This window comes from Vipera ursinii, assembly GCF_947247035.1.
Source record: "Vipera ursinii genome assembly, chromosome: 6".
NCBI lineage: Eukaryota > Metazoa > Chordata > Lepidosauria > Squamata > Viperidae > Vipera > Vipera ursinii.
The window spans coordinates 71,656,123-71,674,134 of record NC_139515.1 but is presented as its reverse complement, the minus strand read 5'-3'; the positions used below and the strand labels follow the sequence as shown (position 1 = coordinate 71,674,134).

The 18,012-nt window shown below is 38.9% G+C and overlaps 1 protein-coding gene across 1 annotated transcript in view; it reads right to left on the bottom strand.

Annotated features, from left to right (window-relative positions):
• The window catches only part of PTN (pleiotrophin), a gene marked incomplete at its 3' end in the record, with an annotated part of 90,511 nt that overhangs the window by 41,654 nt on the left and 30,845 nt on the right, over positions 1-18,012 (bottom strand). The gene's annotated exons all lie outside the window — the stretch shown is intronic.

Genomic DNA, 18,012 nt, shown 5'->3' with positions numbered 1-18,012 from the left:
TGACTTTCAATATCTTAATAACAAAGAACAGCTGTGCCAAAAAAAAAAAAGGAAAACATCTTGGGCTTTCTACAAAGTGAGAATTATAAACTCAAAAAAAGAAGAAAAACTGACCTTTCTGGATTACAAATATTAACTCAACTGTGATTTTAAAGCTGTCTGCAGAGAAAGGAAAACCCTGATTTTCAGCTATCATGGAAAACCAGAGATCTGCAGAAAGAACATACCAAGAAAAAACACTTTCGAAAAGGAGATCTATGCTATGTTGCAACTAATCCAAACAACAATAATCTCAGACCATGAGGAAATTAAACATAACCTTGAAAACATAAATGTACACATCTCCAATTTAACTTTACAACATAAAAATACTCAGAAAATAAAAATAGAGAATGAGCAGAAAAAAGAGACAACTGAATATGAGACAGAGGAGCAAGATTTCAAGATGGAATTTAGCAATACAAGGAAGTATGACTTAACCCAGATGGGAAAAATATTACAGGAAACTCTGGACATGGAAAAGGCAAACTACACTTTAAGATTACAAAATAAGTTTGAGGACAAGAAAAAAGATTTGGCAAAATGGATTTTTGCCAGAAGAATTATGAGTTCTTGAGAGACAAAAAATAATAAATAAAATCAAGAAAGACAAAAAAGAAAAGATTTTCAAGGAATACAAAGGGGCAAAACCTCCCTATAGAAACATCTTACCTGTTTTGCGCTTTGTACTTGCAACAACATTTGTAAGATTCTTTGACTCATTGAAGCATATTGAACATGGAAAGATGTTGGGCAAAAAAAAAAGGCTAAAGTGGGAATTAAGAAATTAGAGGATGGGAATTACCAGAGTGAGTATTTAAAAATTAAACATTTATTTGAATATGGTTAAAGAAATAGAAAGATTTTGAATATAAATGAAAATTAGTTACGAGAGATGAAACCCTCAAGTAATATAGTATGCCTTTTTTCTTTTTTCTTTTGTCTTTGTTTTTTTGTTGTGAGAAATATAAAGATGTTGGGATGGCTTATATAAAAGAAATGTTTTCTCTGTTTTTTCTTTTTTTTCTTTTTCCTCTTATTTTTCTTTAAAATATGAGAAATGTAAAAATGTGATGCCTTGTATGAGAAAAAAGACTTAAATACTTAAGTGTAACTAATTTTGAGAAAATCTTAACCAGTAAGAATGTTTAGAATATTGTGGGGAAAATTTAAATAAGAATGTAAACAGGATTTATTATGAGGCAATCAAAATGATCAATTAAAAGAAGCTTTATATTGATGTGGTTATTATTTGCAGAAATACGAGAAAAATGTTTACATTTAATTGTCATTTATTTAAATAAGAACTGTATTAATTTAAGGTTGGCAAACGAGAATATTATTGGAAGAAGAAGAAATCAAGTAAAGCTATTATATTGATTGTAGAATTATATAAATTAATTACTATTGTTTTTTAAACACTAACCCAGACAACACGTTTACAAAATATTATGTTAAACATCAATAAAACTTTTTTTTTAAAAAAAAGTAATAAAATAGTACTTTCCCTCCAATTTTAGCATTGTAGAAAAGAAGCCTCAGGATAAAATTGGTTAAGCTTTGTATCCTGTTCTCTGGGAGAGCATTTGGATAAGTGGAGTGGCTAGGAACAGTGGCAATAGCATAGCAATAGCATTTAGGCTTATATACTTCTCCATAGTGCTTTACAACATACTCTGGGCAGTTTACAACGTAGAGGCATTACTTGCATATTGGCACCAACAACCTAAATCCTCATTTTGTTGACCTCAAAAAGATAGAAAGCTGAGTCAACCCTGAGCTTCATCAGGATTGAACTCCAGGCCATAGGCAGAGGTTTCCTGCAATATTGCATTCTAACTATTGCACGACCAGGGCTCTTTAGAGGATTGAGGCAGATACACAGAGCAGGGAGAGAGAGGCAAACTACATACCAATTTAGGCAGACAGATAGAGGCAGGGAGGGATAGAGTCAAATTACACATCATCTTAGTTTTTCACAAGCTCAAGTCTAAGGGAATAATAATATAGTAGAAGGAACTCTTTGCTGAATGCAAGTTTGCAGTACAATTTATTGCACAGTACAGTGTTCTGTGATATTTCCTGGGTAGGACTTGGATTTTGTACATTTTTAAAAAAAAATTGGGAAGTTTCCCAAACTGTGCAATAGTTCATCCTCATGAATGGCAAATATTTTGATTTGGAGGTGATCCCTAAATTTTTTAAATATAATTTGATGTTCATTTGAAAGGAATCAGTGCATTGCAATGGCATTTGGTAATTAGTTTGCCCATTCACATTAATTGTGGGGAAAATATCAGCAAAATATTGTGTTATGAAATCCACCCCCCACACACCCATTGGAGCCTCTGTTTGCCATAATTAAAAGAATCAGTGACTTGATATGTGTTCCACCCTGTTTTGCACTTCAAAAAAAAATATGCAGAAAAAGTTACAGTTTTCAAACAAGCTTTGTGGTTTTCTACAGAACTTCAGAAAGGGGAGACATTACCACCACTAACTTAATCATAGATAAAACCAGTCACATCTTCTTAATGTGCCCTCTTTATTTTCAAACTTAATATAAAGATGTGGTTGAGTTGAGTTTGACTCCTGGTGACTATATCCATTAAGGCTTCAAGAAATTTTCCCCACCAATAAATCCCTGTCTCTGATAATAATTGCTAGCTTTTTCAAGGACATCTTTGTCCATGTCCATCTGTATCATCTGCTGTCTTCCCTACCTTGTATTTCTTTAAGTTTTGCCAAGCATAATTTTTAGGCCATTCCTCAATTCTCAAAACAATGTATTGTTTAGTTACTATTTAAATATCATACTTAAAGTATATATTTTTTCCTCCAAATACTAGTTGCAAGGGAATAGAGTAAGGAGGAGATAGGTCTCCCCTCTTGCTTGAGTGAACACTACAGAGGCATTTGGCTGAAAAACAAAATGCTGGACTAAGTTTACTTTTGATTTTACCAAGGAATGCTCTTCTTATGTTACATGTATTTCCCAGTAATTGATGTTTGAATAATTAGCATTTTTCAAATGAACTATCCCTGGATGTTCCTAACTGTAATTAGGAACAATGTAAACATTGGTACACGTACCAGTAATATAATGTAATATAGCAGAAAATATAATCCAATGTTTGTTTATTTCCATGGCTTCCCTTAATTGTCATGGCAAATATTAACTTTTTAGTATAATATCATCATTGCAATTTGAAAGGGCGCAAACAATATGAAGCCCAATCTTAGGAAGTACTATGTAATTTTCATATGGTTTTAGAATGATCTTGATTTCTCTATTGTTTCTTTCCCTGTGGAATACCTGCAATTATATTTCATTCATTAGTCCACCGTTTGAAGCTTATTTCTGACTAGTATTAAAAAACACCTTTAAAAAAATGAGAATTGATGTAAGAGAACCCACTGGTTAATAAGGAACTGGGGAAAAAATCTATGGGCTTTGTATAGGGTCATCAATTTCGTCTATGCCATTCATGTTCTAAAGGACCATACCTTGGACCCTTCACTTTCATAAGGATGATGTACCCGACCCATTTGCCATGTTGATTCTTTTGAGCAAAGGTTGCAGAAAGAGGTTGGATCATTCTGAAAAAGTTTGTAATTTCATGTACTCTGATGTACTCTTCCTCTCAAAGTTTATTTATTTATTTATTTTATTTATTTGGATTTATATACCGCCCCTCTCCCAAGGGACTCGGGGCGGTGTACAGGGCAATTCAAACACTATGAACAACACATAATATACAAAAATCAAAATGAAATTAAACCAAATAGCCCTAAACAATAAAACACATTCTAAAATTTAAAATTTTTAAACTTTAAGATCTAAAATCCCAGTCCCTCAGTCCAGGCCGGCAAGTTCAAATAGCCAAGTCTTCAGGTCGCGAAAAGAGCGAAGGTCAGGAGCCATCCGGAGCTCAACAGGAAGCTGATTCCAGAGGGCAGGCGTGCCCACAGAGAATGCTCTCCCCCTGGGGGCCGTCAGTCGACATTCCCTGACCGACGGCACTCTGAGGACGCCCTCTTTGTGGGAGCGCACAGGACGATGGGAAGTTAACGCCGGCAAAAGGTACTCCCATAAATAACCCGGACCCATGCCATTTAGGGCTTTATAGGTCATCACCAGCACCTTGAATCTCACCCGGAAGACAACTGAAAGCCAATACAGCTCACAGAGTAGAGGTGTTACATGGGAGTATTGGGAGACCCCCATCACAACTTGTGCGGCCGCATTCTGCACCAGCTAGAGCCTCCAAGTGGTATTCAAGGGCAGCCCCATGTAGAGAGCATTGCAGTAGTCTATCCGAGAGGTCACAAGCGCATGAGTGACTGTGCGTAGGGCATCTCGGTCTAGTGATGATTGGTAGGAATAAAAGAACCATGTGTCAGAACTTTCTTTTGAACATTTTTAATTAGTAAGCCTACTTGGGGGGGGAATAAAGTCATGCTGCTGGTGGGGGGAATAATTCTATTTCCCCTTGCCATATCTTTCTGTCCCACCATCTGAAACGCCACTCTTTCTTTAACAAGTACTTATGTTTGTAGCTATTCAGTTGTCAAGGTTGCAGACCCAGTTCTAGAGTCTGACCAGAACTGGATGCAGTATTCCAAGTGTGGCCTTATTAGTGCAGTACGTGGTGGCCCAGTGGGTTAGGACGCTGAGCTTTTCGATCAGAAGGTCGGCAGTTTGGCGGGTCGAATCCCGAGTGCTGCGTAAGAGAGTGAGCACCTGTTACTCGTCCCAGCTTCTGCCAACCTAGCAGTTCGAAAGCACGTAAAAATGCAAGTAGAAAAATAGGGACCACTACAGTGGGAAGGTAACAGTGTTCCGTGCACCTTTGGCATCTAGTCATGCCGGCCACATGGCCACAGAGATGTCCTCGGACAAGCGCTGGCTCTTTGGCTTTGAAACGGAGATGAGTACCAGCCCCTAGAGTCGGAAACGACTAGCACGCATGTGGAGGGGAACCTTTACCTTTACCTTTTTTATAGATTAGTACTATCATGTCTCGTGATCTTACTGCTATCCCTTTGTTGATGCAGCCTGGGACTGCATTGGCTTTTTTGGCAGCTGCAGCACATTGCTGGCTCATACTTAAGTGATGGTCCATCAGGCTCCCTAGATCCCTGTTATGACTGTTGAGCCAGGTACTGCATATTCTGGATGTATGTGTTTGATTTTTCCTACCTAAGTGCAGAACCTTACTTTTCTCACCACTGAGTTGCATGTTGTTGGCTAGGGCCTAATGTTGTCAAAATACTTCTGAATCTTTAGCCTACCTTCCAAAGTATTAGCAATTCTCTCCAGCTTGATGTCATCTGCAAATTTGATCAGTGCCCATTTAATCCCCTCATATAATTCATTTATGAAGATATTGAAGAACACTGGACCCAAGACAATCCTGAAATATCCCACCCTGGAAACTCCAGTCATCTGTTTGTATTATACATGTATAATTATAATAAAATTGGAAGGGACCTTGGAGGTTATCTAGTCCAACCTCCTGCTCAGGCAGGAAACCCTATACCAGGGGTAGGCAACCTTGGCTCTTTTATGACTCATGGACTTCAACTCCAAAAATTCCTGAGCCAGCATGGCTCAGCTTAGAAACCTCTCCCTTTTCCCCCAGCATGGTTGGCTCAGGAATTCTGGGAGTTGAAGTCCACAAGTCATAAAAGAGCCAAGGTTGCCTATCCCTGCCGTATACCATTTCAGACAAATGGCTGTCCAGTCTGTTCTTAAAAACTTCCAGTGTTGAAGCATTCACAGCTTCTGGAGACAGGTTGTTCCACTTCTTAATTGTTCTAACTGTCAGGAAATTTCTCCTTAGTTCTAAGTTGCTTCTCTCTTTGGTTAGTTTCCATCCATTGCTTCTTGTCCTGCCTTCAGGTGCTTTGGAGAATAGCTGGACTCCCTCTTCTTTGTGGCAGCCCCCGAGATATTGCAACACTGCTATCATGTCCCCCCTCATCCTTCTCTTCATTAAACTAGACATGCCCAATTCCAGCAACCGTTCCTTATATGTTTTAGCCTCCTGAGCCCTAATCTTTGTTGCTCTTCTCTGTACTCTTTCCAGAGTCTCAACATCTTTTTTACATTGTGGTGACCAAAACAGGATGCAGTATTCCAAGTGTGGCCTTACCAAGGCATATTAAAGTGGTATTAATACTTTACGTGATCTTGATTCTATCCCTCTGTTAATGCAGCCTAGCACTGTGTTGGCTTTTTTGGCAGCTGCAGCACACTGCTGGCTCATATTTAAGTGATTGTGATTGTACATACAACATTATGGTTGGATCCATCATGCCCCTTATTTGCAGCAATTTTTATTGTGGTTAGTTTTATTGCTGCTGCATAATGGGTTAAAACCAAGGAAACAGGAATGTGATAATTCAGCCACTCTTAGAAGTCCTTTGGGATTGGGAGAGAATGTTAATTAATTAAATGAACAACCTATTTTTTTTCATTAACCAATTATTTTCATTGCTGAAAGAAAGAGGCTCATTTAATTCCTCCTTCTCCAGCATTGTTCCATTATGCCATATCACCTATAATGCTTAAATTGGTTTTTATGAAATAAAACACCAGTTTCTTATAAATGAACCCTTCCTGCTCACTAAGGTAGTCTAACAGTGATTTCAAGCCAAGTGTCTTCTACAATTGGGAATATGTTCCCTCCTTGGCATAATAAAAGGCCTGAAAACACATTTTAAGGAGCATTTTATGTGTTTATTAATTTAAATTGTTTTTAATACTGTTCTAGCGATACTGTTGAGCAGATTGAAATAACTATTATAAAATAAAATTTTATTTTAGGAATCAGTAGTACAGATGTGGAAATAAATTATGATATGTAAGTTAAAAAGTGAGGTAGTAAAACATTTTATGAAGGAAGATATTATTAACAGAGATTAAGGAAGTGTCATTGTTCCTTCACTGGCACAGAAGAAGCACATGTTTCAATTCATTTTTATTCCATCTGTGCTCCAGGAAGCTCACAGCAGAGTATATATTTCATTTTTTCCTTTCAAGGTTACCAGAAAGCATAAGCTAGCTAAATTGCAATGGAAGGCCCAGTATCTATAATGTGCTTATTAAAGGTAAAAGGTAAAGGTAAAGGTTCCCCCGCACATGCGTGCTAGTCGTTTCCGACTCTAGGGGCCGGTGTTCATCTCCGTTTCAAAGCCGAAGAGCCAGCGCTTGTCCGAGGACGTCTCCGTGGTCATGTGGCCGGCATGACTAGACGCCAAAGGCGCACGGAACACTGTTACCTTCCCACCATAGTGGTCCCTATTTTTCTACTTGCATTTTTACGTGCTTTAGAACTGCTAGGTTGGCAGAAGCTGGGATGAGTAACAGGCGCTCACTCTGTTACGCGGCACACGGGATTCGACCCGCCAAACTGCCGACAAGCTCAGCGTCCTAACCCACTGAGCCACCGCGTCCCAATGTGCTTATTTAATGCACATTTATTTAATGTGCTTATTAGCATTCTTTAATTTCAGAATGTTATGCACTCAGTTATTATTAAAGCTCTCCATTTTAATGTTTGTTATGTTTAATTATCTGTACTTCTCTGAATTTATTGTTGATACACTCATAAGACCAAGAGAGCAGCCTTCAGCTCAGAATCCATTATCCAATAGATTTAAGGTTGTGTCAAAATGTTCAGCTATATCTTTAACCAAACCATAGTAGCTCAGTTGTCACATAACTAAAACATAAAGATATGTTTATACTATGCCATAAAGCAAAGAATATATTTACCTATTGTTGTGTTTTAAGAACGGCATCTATTCTTTATGGCTGTGTTCAAAACTCTTTTAAATGTTAAACCATAGTTAAACCAATCCTAAATAACGTTCTTCACATGACCAAATTAATCAGATTATAGCTTAACAAAATGACTTAATCCATGAAACAACCTAAGAGATAACACCTAAATGTGTCTACATGACTAACCAGAGCAGTTAAAGTATGAGTGATTTCAGTCACACAGAATTACTAAACTTGGTTAGTTTAACCTCAGCTCATTATTTTGTGGTTTACTGGCTTGTGAGACCCCCTTCATGGATTACTGCCTTGTCGTGGTGAAGGGGCTTGTGTAATTCAATGAAGCTATGAGCTATGCCGTGCAGGGCCACCCAAGACGGAAAGGTCATAGCAGAGAGTTCTGACAAAACGTGATCCATTGGAGAAGAAAATGGCAACCCACTCCAGTATCTTTGCCATGAAAACCCTATGGACAGTACCAAAAGGAAAAACGATATGATGCTGGAAGATGAGCCCTTCAGGTCAGAAGGAGTCCAATATGCTACTGGGGAAGAGCAGAGGGCTAGTACTAGTAGCACCAGAAAGAATGAAGCGACTGGGCCAAAGCCGAAAGGACGCTCAGCTGTGGATGTGTCTGGTGGTGAAAGGAAAGTCCGATGCTGTAAAGATTTTTTCTCCATAGGAACCTGGAATGTAAGATCCATGAATCAAGGAAAGCTGGACATGGTCTCAGCGAACTAAAATGGACAGGAATGGGTGAATTTAATTCAGATGACCATCAGGTATACTACTGCGGGCAAGAATCCCTCAAAAGAAATGGAGTAGCCTTCATAGTCAATAAAAGAGTAGGAAAAGCAATACTGGGATACAATCCTCAAAATGACAGAATGATCTCAGTTCGAATACAAGGCAAACCATTCAATATCACAGTAATCCAAGTCTGTGCCCCAACCACCAGTGCTGAAGAGGATGAAATTGACCGGTTCTATGAAGCCCTACAGCACCTTATAGAACTAACACCAAAAAATGATGTCCTTATCATCATGGGGGATTGGAATGCTAAAGTAGAAAGCCAAAAGATAACCAGAATAACAGGCAAGTTTGGCCTTGGAGTACAAAATGAAGCAGGGCACAGGCTGATAGAATTTTCTCAAGAGAATACAATGGCCATAGCAAACACTCTTTTCCAACAACCCAAGAGACGGCTCTACACATGGACATCACCAGACGGTCAACACAGAAATCAGATTGACTATACTGTATGCTCTGCAGCCAAAGATGGAGAAGCTCTATACAATCAGTAAAAACCAGACCAGGAGCTGACTGTGGCTCAGACCATGAGCTTCTCATTGCAAAGTTTAGGCTTAAACTGAAGAAAGTAGGGAAAAGCACTAGGCCACTCAGGTATAAATTAAATCATATCCCTGTTGAATATACAGAGAGGTGACAAATAGATTTAAGGAATTAGATCTGATAGACAGAGTGCCTGAAGAACTATGGACAGAGGTTTGCAACATTGTACAACAGGTAGCAACCAAAACCATCCCAAAGAAAAAGAAATGCAAGAAAGCAAAATGGCTGTCTGAGGAACCTTTGCAAATAGCTGAAGAAAGGAGGGAGGTGAAAGGCAAGGGAGAAAAAGAAAGATACGCCCAATTGAATGCAGAATTCCAGAGAATAGCTAGAAGAGATAAGAATGCCTTCTTAAATGAACAGTGCAAAGAAATAGAATAAAACAATAGAATAGGGAGGACCAGAGATCTTTTCAAGAAAATTGGAGAGATGAAGGGAACGTTTCATGCAAAAATGGGCATGATAAAGGACCAAAATGGCAGGGACCTAACAGAGGCAGAAGAGATTAAGAAGAGGTGGCAAAATTACACAGAAGAACTATACAAGAATAAGCTTAACGTCCCTGATAATCACAATGAGGTGGTCACTGACCTCGAGCCAGACATCCTAGAATGTGAAGTAGGCCTTAGAAAAGCTGAGCAACAACAAAGCTAGTGGAGGTGACAGTATTCCAGCTGAACTATTCAAAATCTTAAAAGACGATGCAGTAAAAGTGCTACACTCAATTTGCCAGCAAATTTGGAAAACTCAACAGTGGCCACAGGATTGGAAAAGATCAGTTTACATTCCAATTCCAAAGAAAGGCAGTGCCAAAGAATGTTCAAACTATCGCACCATTGCACTCATTTCTCATGCTAGTAAAGTTATGCTTAAAATCCTACAAGCTAGACTCCAGCAGTATGTGGATCGAGAACTACCAGAAGTACAGGCAGGATTTCGAAGAGGCAGAAGAAATGCCAACATACGCTGGATCATGGAGAAAGCTAGGGAGTTCCAGAAAAACATCTACTTCTGCTTCATTGACTATGCTAAAGCTTTTGATTGTGTGGATCATAACAAACTGTGGCAAGTTCTTAAAGAGATGGGCGTACCAGACCATCTTATTTGTCTCTTGAGAAACCTATATGTGGGCCAAGAAGCAACAGTGAGAACTGGACATGGAACCACTGATTGGTTCAAAATTGGGAAAGGAGTCCGGCAAGGCTGTATACTGTCACCCTGCCTATTTAACGTATATGCAGAGCACATCATGAGAAAGGCAGGGCTAGATGAATCAAAAGTTGGAATTAAGATTGCCAGAAGAAATATTAACAACCTAAGATATGCAGATGATACCACTCTAATGGCAGAAAGTGAAGAAGAACTAAAGAGCCTCTTGTTGCGGGTGAAGAAGGAGAGTGCAAAAGTTGGCTTGAAATAACCGAGATCATGGCATCCAGCCCTCTCAATTCCTGGCAAATAGATGGGGAAGAAATGGAGGTAGTGACAGATTTTATTTTCCTGGGCTCCAAGATCACTGCAGATGGGGACTGTAGCCAAGAAATTAAAAGACGCTTGCTCCTTGGGAGAAAAGCCATGGCAAATCTAGACAGCACACTAACAAGCAGAGACATCACCCTGTCAACAAAAGTGTGTATAGTCAAGGCTATGGTCTTCCCAGTTGCAATGTATGACAGTGAAAGTTGGACCATAAAAAAGGCTGAGCGCCAAAGAATTGAGGCCTTTGAACTGTGGTGCTGGAGAAGACTCCTGCGAGTCCCTTGGACTGCAAGCCGATCAAACCGGTCAGTCCTAGAGGAGATCAACCCTGACTGCTCTTTAGAAGGCCAGATCCTGAAGCTAAAACTCAAATACTTTGGCCACATAATGAGAAGGAAGGATTCACTGGAGAAGAGCCTAATGCTGGGAAAGATTGAGGGCAATAGAAGAAGGGGACGACAGAGAATGAGGTGGCTGGATGGAGTCACTGAAGCAGTAGGCGTGAGCCTAAATGGACAGAAGATGGTAGAGGACAGGAAGGCCTGGAGGAACGTTGTCCATAGGGTTGTGATGGGTCGGACACGAGTTCGCAGCTAACAGCAACAGGCTTGTGAGACACCCAGCCTATAGTTTCAATAGCTTATATAAGAAAAAAAATGTTAAAAACATGAGTTGAGGCTGAAATTCTATATTTACAATTATATTGGCTAAAGAACAAGTCCTTTTGAAATCAGGGAAACTTGCATAAGAGAGCACACTTACTCTGGGGTTGCAGGTGCCTAAATCAATCTGACCTCAAGGAGACATCTTCAATCAACTGCAGTACCATCTCATCTTTCTACAAAGGAGATCCAATCATGAACAAAGATTCTTCCATATTATACTCACAAAACCATCTGAGGTAACTTAGTGAAAGTCATTCATCCTAGGGCAGGGGTCTTCAAACTTGGCCCTTTTATGACTTGTTGCATGCTGGTTGAGGAATTCTGGGAGTTGAAGTCCACAAGTCATAAAAGGGCCAAGTTTGAAGACCCCTGTCCTAGGGTTATTACAAAGGCCTGGCACTTTAGACCAGAGGGGAAGACCAAATGCAAAAAGAGCAGGATTCCAGCATCTTAAAAACTTTTTATAGAAAATGGTGTTTTCTGTAAAATGGTATTTTATGTAAAAGTACCCTGTTGAAATCACTTCTTTTATAAGGGTGTCCGACCATGGCAATTTTAAGACTTGTAGACCTCAGCATCCAGAATTTCCCATACTACTATTTATTTATTATTTACTACTACTTATTTACTACTATTTATTTAATACTGAGGAATTCTGGGAGTTGAAGTTCATAAGTCTTAAATTTGCCAAAGTTGGACACCCCCGATGTTAGGAGAATAGGATCCCTATCCATTGCTCAGTTTAGTCACCCTAGATGCAGATTAAATTTATACATTTTGGGTTCGTTACATTAATTAGAAGAAATACTACAATACTGAACTATATATAAGATGTTTTCTGCTATTTGTTTCTAATTTTTATTTAGAAAATGAAACTTTAATCATTTTAGTTTTTAGTTATAGCTTATTTCTTTTTTATATTCTATTTCTGCCTCCCTTTCATTTACTCACATTAGCCACCACCTCTGTTTAAACCCATGCATTAAATTTGCTCCATTTCTAGACATATTTTGCTTTTGCCTTGAATGCGATATTCTCTTCTGTACCTCATACATTAAGGTGTCTGTATGTCTCTCAGTAGATGATTGCTGCAGTCTAAAAATAAATGGTGTTATGATTACTTTTCACTCATACGTTCATTTAATTAAATTCTGCCATCATTACACACAGCATGCTATAAAAGTACCATCAGTGTAAAGTTAAAAGGGCCATTTTTGTTTCTTTTCTATGGTGTCTTCCCTCCCTTTTCATGGATTTGAAATAGTTTATAGACATTTTCAACCGTGGTGTTCCACACTACTTCCTACAGAAATATGTAACTGCCTAAGAAGGGAATTGCAGAGGTTTTGTCCAGAAACAGTTTAGGTTGGAAGAGCATCACCCTTTTGGCAAGCATAGCACACTATTAATTCCTATTCAACTTGATGGTGACTATAATTCTAAGACATTTTTCTTATATTATGACTATATCATATATATTATGCTTGTTAATTTATTTATGTTTGTCTGCTACATTTCATTTTTGTCATTTCAGCCCATTTTAATCTACTAAAATAATCCTGAATATTTTGTTTTCTGCAGTATTTGTTATCCCACTTAGTTTTGTGTCAACTCCAAATTTGATACTCCATGCCCTCCATCTATCCAACCAAGTTATTGATGAAAATGATGCAGTCATTTGATATATTAAGCCAATTTGATGAGGAACTATTTGTGAGCACTCCCTGAAAACAATATTCCAATCATCTATGGATTTACCTAAGTGATAAAATTAATTAGTTTATATTTTCTTATCTGTTGCACTTTCACTAAGACTAACAGCTCTTGCTGCTGTTCACTATGCTCCTATTATATCGAATGGGAAAGTTAAATCCCACTTCCAAAGTCTATTTCAAAGGTAGAAGAAATAGCAATAGCATTTAGAGTTATATACCACTTTACAAAACTCTCTGGCAGTTTATACTGCCAGCATTATTTGCATATTGCCCCCAACAATCTGGGTCCTCACTTTACCAACCTTGGAAGGATGGAAGGCTGAGTCAACCTTAAACCTTATCAGGATCGAACTCCAGATTGTGGGCAGAATTTGCCTGTAATACTGTTCTTAACCACTTAATCGCTGTGCCACCATTATTTCATTGGATAATGAAGTAATCCAAGGCAGTGTATGGACTACTTCTTAATTCAAATCCTATCCACTATGTCATTTTCCATTCTACTTCTCCTTCACAAGAAGCTCAGAACTGCTTCTCTGAAACCAAAGCTGGTGCAAACAAGAAGGAAGCATTCCTCCAAGCAATTAGTCCCAGCTGCTAATCACATCAGCCAAAGATGGGGAGCAAATTAAAAGTACTGAAGCTTTTCTTCCAAGTCTTAGAGCACGTTTCTATGAGTATCTGACCTGTAAATCAGAGCAATTGATTCTCAGGGGAATTCTATTTCTAATTGAAATAGAAAGTGGGAAGGGGGAGAGATCTATGCTGTCATGTTCCTTCTATTTGCCATTTGTCTCAGAATGTAAAAAGCCCAAGGAGACATATCACCTCAAAGCTGGAATTTCAAAAATGCTTGCATGGCTTTTCCCAATTTCTGAGTTAAAGTGCTCTTCGTCCCTTCTAAGTGAACATGAAATGAACAGTCCTCATGGCCAATCCCTTTCTTTGTTCTATTATCCATGTTCTGACTTATAGCCAAATAGTTCTGTCACATGCAGGTAATCTCCCAGCTTTGCTGTCCTTTCTCTTCATTATGAAGTCTTTATGAAGACTCCAGGTTGTCACCTTCCTGAGATCTCCTTTTTTGTTGTTCATTTGTAATTGGCAGTGAATGAAGTTTAGAAAAACATCACAGGCACAAAAAATAGCTGAGTCTCAAGCAGCAATTCTATTCAGGATTTTTCTATGTGATCTTTTTATACAGGCAATAAATGCAGACCAGATTCCTCTGCAAGGAAGCAAGGATGGGGATCGAGTGGTTTTGCTGTTATACTACTTCAGTCGTGGATTAACCAAACAGTGGTCCTGTCAGCTGAGCAGCCTAGCATTGTGGTGCAGTTCTTCGAGGCCACTGCTTAAATTTATCAGTTGCCACCATATGCCACTTCTACCAAAATGACAATATGTGCTCATCATATGGATAGATATATTTATGGCACAGAACTATTTGTAGCTAGAACAGAGTAAGCAATGATACATGTACTCAAAACTGCATCATTTGGGAGCAAATTTTGAAAGGTCACCAGCCTAGCACTGCCATCATAAACAGCCAAAATAGGAGGGGGGGAGAACCTGATCAAAAATGGGAGATGAGTGATGTGTCTTCACCAACCTGAAAAGGCTGAGAGGTACTTCATTAAACCAATTGTAGGTCACCTGATTTTGCCTCAGTTAAAAATCCATGACAAAGTAGAGAAGATTTTATTCAGCTTGTAATCAAGGTACTAGTAATGGTGTTTAAAGCCCTACATGGCAGGGGTCCGGAGTACCTTAGGGAACACCTGCTGCCGGCATCAACTTCCCACCGCCCTGTGCGTTCCCACAGAGAGGGCCTCCTCAGGGTGCCACCGGTCAGAGAATGTAGATTGGTGGCCCCCAGGGGGAGATCCTTCTCTGTGGGCGCCCCGGAACTATGGAACCAGTTACCAGTTGAGCTCCAAAAGGCGCCCGATCTTCGCTCCTTTCGCCGCGATCTAAAAACATACCTGTTTGAACAAGCCGGCCTGGCCTGAGGGGGGATTGTGGGGTTTTTACTGTTATTTTATTGGGGTTTTTATTATGTATTAATTGTTTTTTAGAAATGGGCATGTATTTAATTACTTTTTAACTTTTGTAATTCTGTGTTTTTATTCTTGCCCTGTACACCGCCCTGAGTCCTTCGGGAGAAGGGCGGTATAGAAATATTAATAATAGTAATAGTAATCAGTTGATGCACCAACTTAAGGGGAAAGACACAACTGGTATAGGTTAAAACTTTGCTAACAGATAAATATCCTAAAATTACAGTGGTAACAGTCAAATATTCAACAATGGCTGTGTAAACAAGCCTTCCCTTTTATACTCAGACTCCTAAAGGGACACAGACTCCTGCTGAGTCATTCCTATCATTGCATCATCCACCGTATGGTATGTTACATTACATTAAATTATTACCTTGACAAATAGACATTAGCAGGATTTATAGGACTTGCAAGAGGACTTTTTTATTGAAAGGCTTCATCTAACAGACCTCAGCTATCGCTCATTGCCTAAAATTTCAGACAAAGGAAATTTCCAAGCCAGTTTTTTGTTTTAAGTAAGTCCTTTAGCTGAATTTTCACATAGTTGAACTATGTACAAATGGATTAGGAGCACATAGAAAACCCAGTCAAAAAGTTATGCTATTAAACTACATCTACTATAGATTCACTGGCAACCAGGAAGTTTCCAGGAATTGCAAGTTATTTCCTGTAAATCTTTACATGTTTCAAATGCACATACACATCTATGGTTTATCTCCATCTGGAATACCATGTATAGGGCTCTTTGCCATCAGAAGGATTTAGCAGAGTTGGAAAAAGGACAGACAAGGGCAAACAAAGTGATCACTTGTCACAAGCATCTTCCTCATAGAAAATGCTAAAAGATAAATGAGTCATTCAGGAATGAGGAGCATAAATACAATCAGGCATGGCGTGGCAAAAAATGGACAGAGAAAAGTTCTTCATTTGCAAAACACAAGACTCAAAAATCATCCCATGAATCTGATTGTAGGAGATTTTAGACAGACTGTTCCATACAATTCCATACAATCTACGGAATGATTACTAACTTGAGAGCAGCTAACCTCAGGAAATGTGGTTGCAAAAGTCTTTTGCTGGTTTCTGAGATATTTTTGATGTATGACAGTGTTATCCTTTTTTACAGCTTGTGTTGGTTATGCTCTATTGCCGAGATCCCCAACCTTTTGGGCACCACAAACTGGTTCCGTGGACAGAGGTTTTTCCGCAGACCGGAGGGGGAGTGGTTTTGTCTGCTGCCTGCATCCCGCAGATCGGGCTTTGCTTGTTTGTGTGGCCTGGTTGCTGGCATGCTGTGGCACGGTACCAGTCCACAGACTGGGGGTTGGGGACCCCCTGTATATTGGGTTAAGTGGTCGGGCACTTTTGGATGCATTTGTACAGATATTCATTTTGTTGGAAAGTGCTATATAGATCATCTGTTTGCTTTTCCTGTTGTTCCAGATTGCTGCAGTGTGTTTGTGCTCATCTGAATAATGTTCTTACACAGCTTCTCTTGTGGGAGGTTGGATTGTTGTTTTGGTAGTGGACTACTTTGTTTGATATGGATGGTTTTTCAATAGACCTGTGTTTCTAGTTTGCCATCACTGTCTTTGCTGATGAGGATGTCCAGGAAGGGTAGTGTAAAGTCGCGTGCTTCACATAGAGGCGGACACAGAGCTGGGGTAAAGATGAGTTTATTCTGAACAGAATGAACTGGGGAAACAGGGAAGCCTGGCGTCTATTTGTACCTGCCCAGGTGGATGGCATCCAATCAGTTCAAACCTGGGCTTCCTGCCAGTGCAGGTGACAATGGGTGTAGAGCCTGGCTTCCCACCAGGCTGACCATGCCTGGGGCTGTCAACAGCTTAACTCATTAGGCTTATCCTGAGTGAGCAGTTATCACCGGGAGCTGTCCAACCCCTCTGCTGATCTGCACCATCAGCCCCCTGCTGTGCTGTCCTTTGTGTATGCTGGGAGGCATACACTGCAGGTAGAAAGTTGTTTTCTTCTTCCCTTATGAATTTAAATGTTTTGAAGATGTTGTTGATGGTGTGTGTTCTCTAGTTGGTTTATTATTATTATTATTATTATTATTATTATTATTATTATTATTATTATTATTATTATTATTATTATTATTATTATTATTATTATTGTGAAGGTGTTGGGTTGTGTGCATGAGAGTGCTATCAGTTCTTGGTGTTGTAATACTATAAGTCCTGAAATCGATGGTTCCATTTGTTGATAAATTTGTCCATTGAATTGAAAATATGTGATTAGGCAGAGGTTACTAAAATCCATGATTCTGAGCATTTCAATCTTGGTATATTTGGCTAGGTTGGCTAGGCGATTGAGCAGTATTGTCATGTGTTCTTTGGCTATTTCTGGGTCTATGGATGTGAAAAGGGCTGTGGCATCAAATAAGACCATAATTAGTTTGAGTAATGAAACATCTGCAAGAAAACCAAGCTCAGAGAACACCAAGGACCCATCATTAATGCATTTTTATTAGTATATTTTTAAAATGCTGGTTCTTCTTTTTTATTATCTGTCCTATTGCTCTTTTTTTTGTTTTACTTTGTTTGGATTTGTTTTATTGTAATGTTTTACATTGTCTGCTGTCTTGATTTTTTTATGATGGAAGAAAAAAATATCACAAACCTGTAAAAAAATAGGCAAATGAACTCTCTAGAAACATGTGCCTCAAGACATGAGCTATAAAATTATAGATGTATTCCATTGATTTGTATCTGTTTCACAAATTTCTTCCCTTCCCTTTCTGCCTTCATTTGCAATAATTATTTTAATGTAGGTAACATTCTAATGCATATATCTATTTATTTGTTTAGCTAAGAACAACATTCAGAACCTTGCGAAATCTGATGCAATCTCTCCAACATAACATCTTTCAAATTTGTGGACTTTGGAGC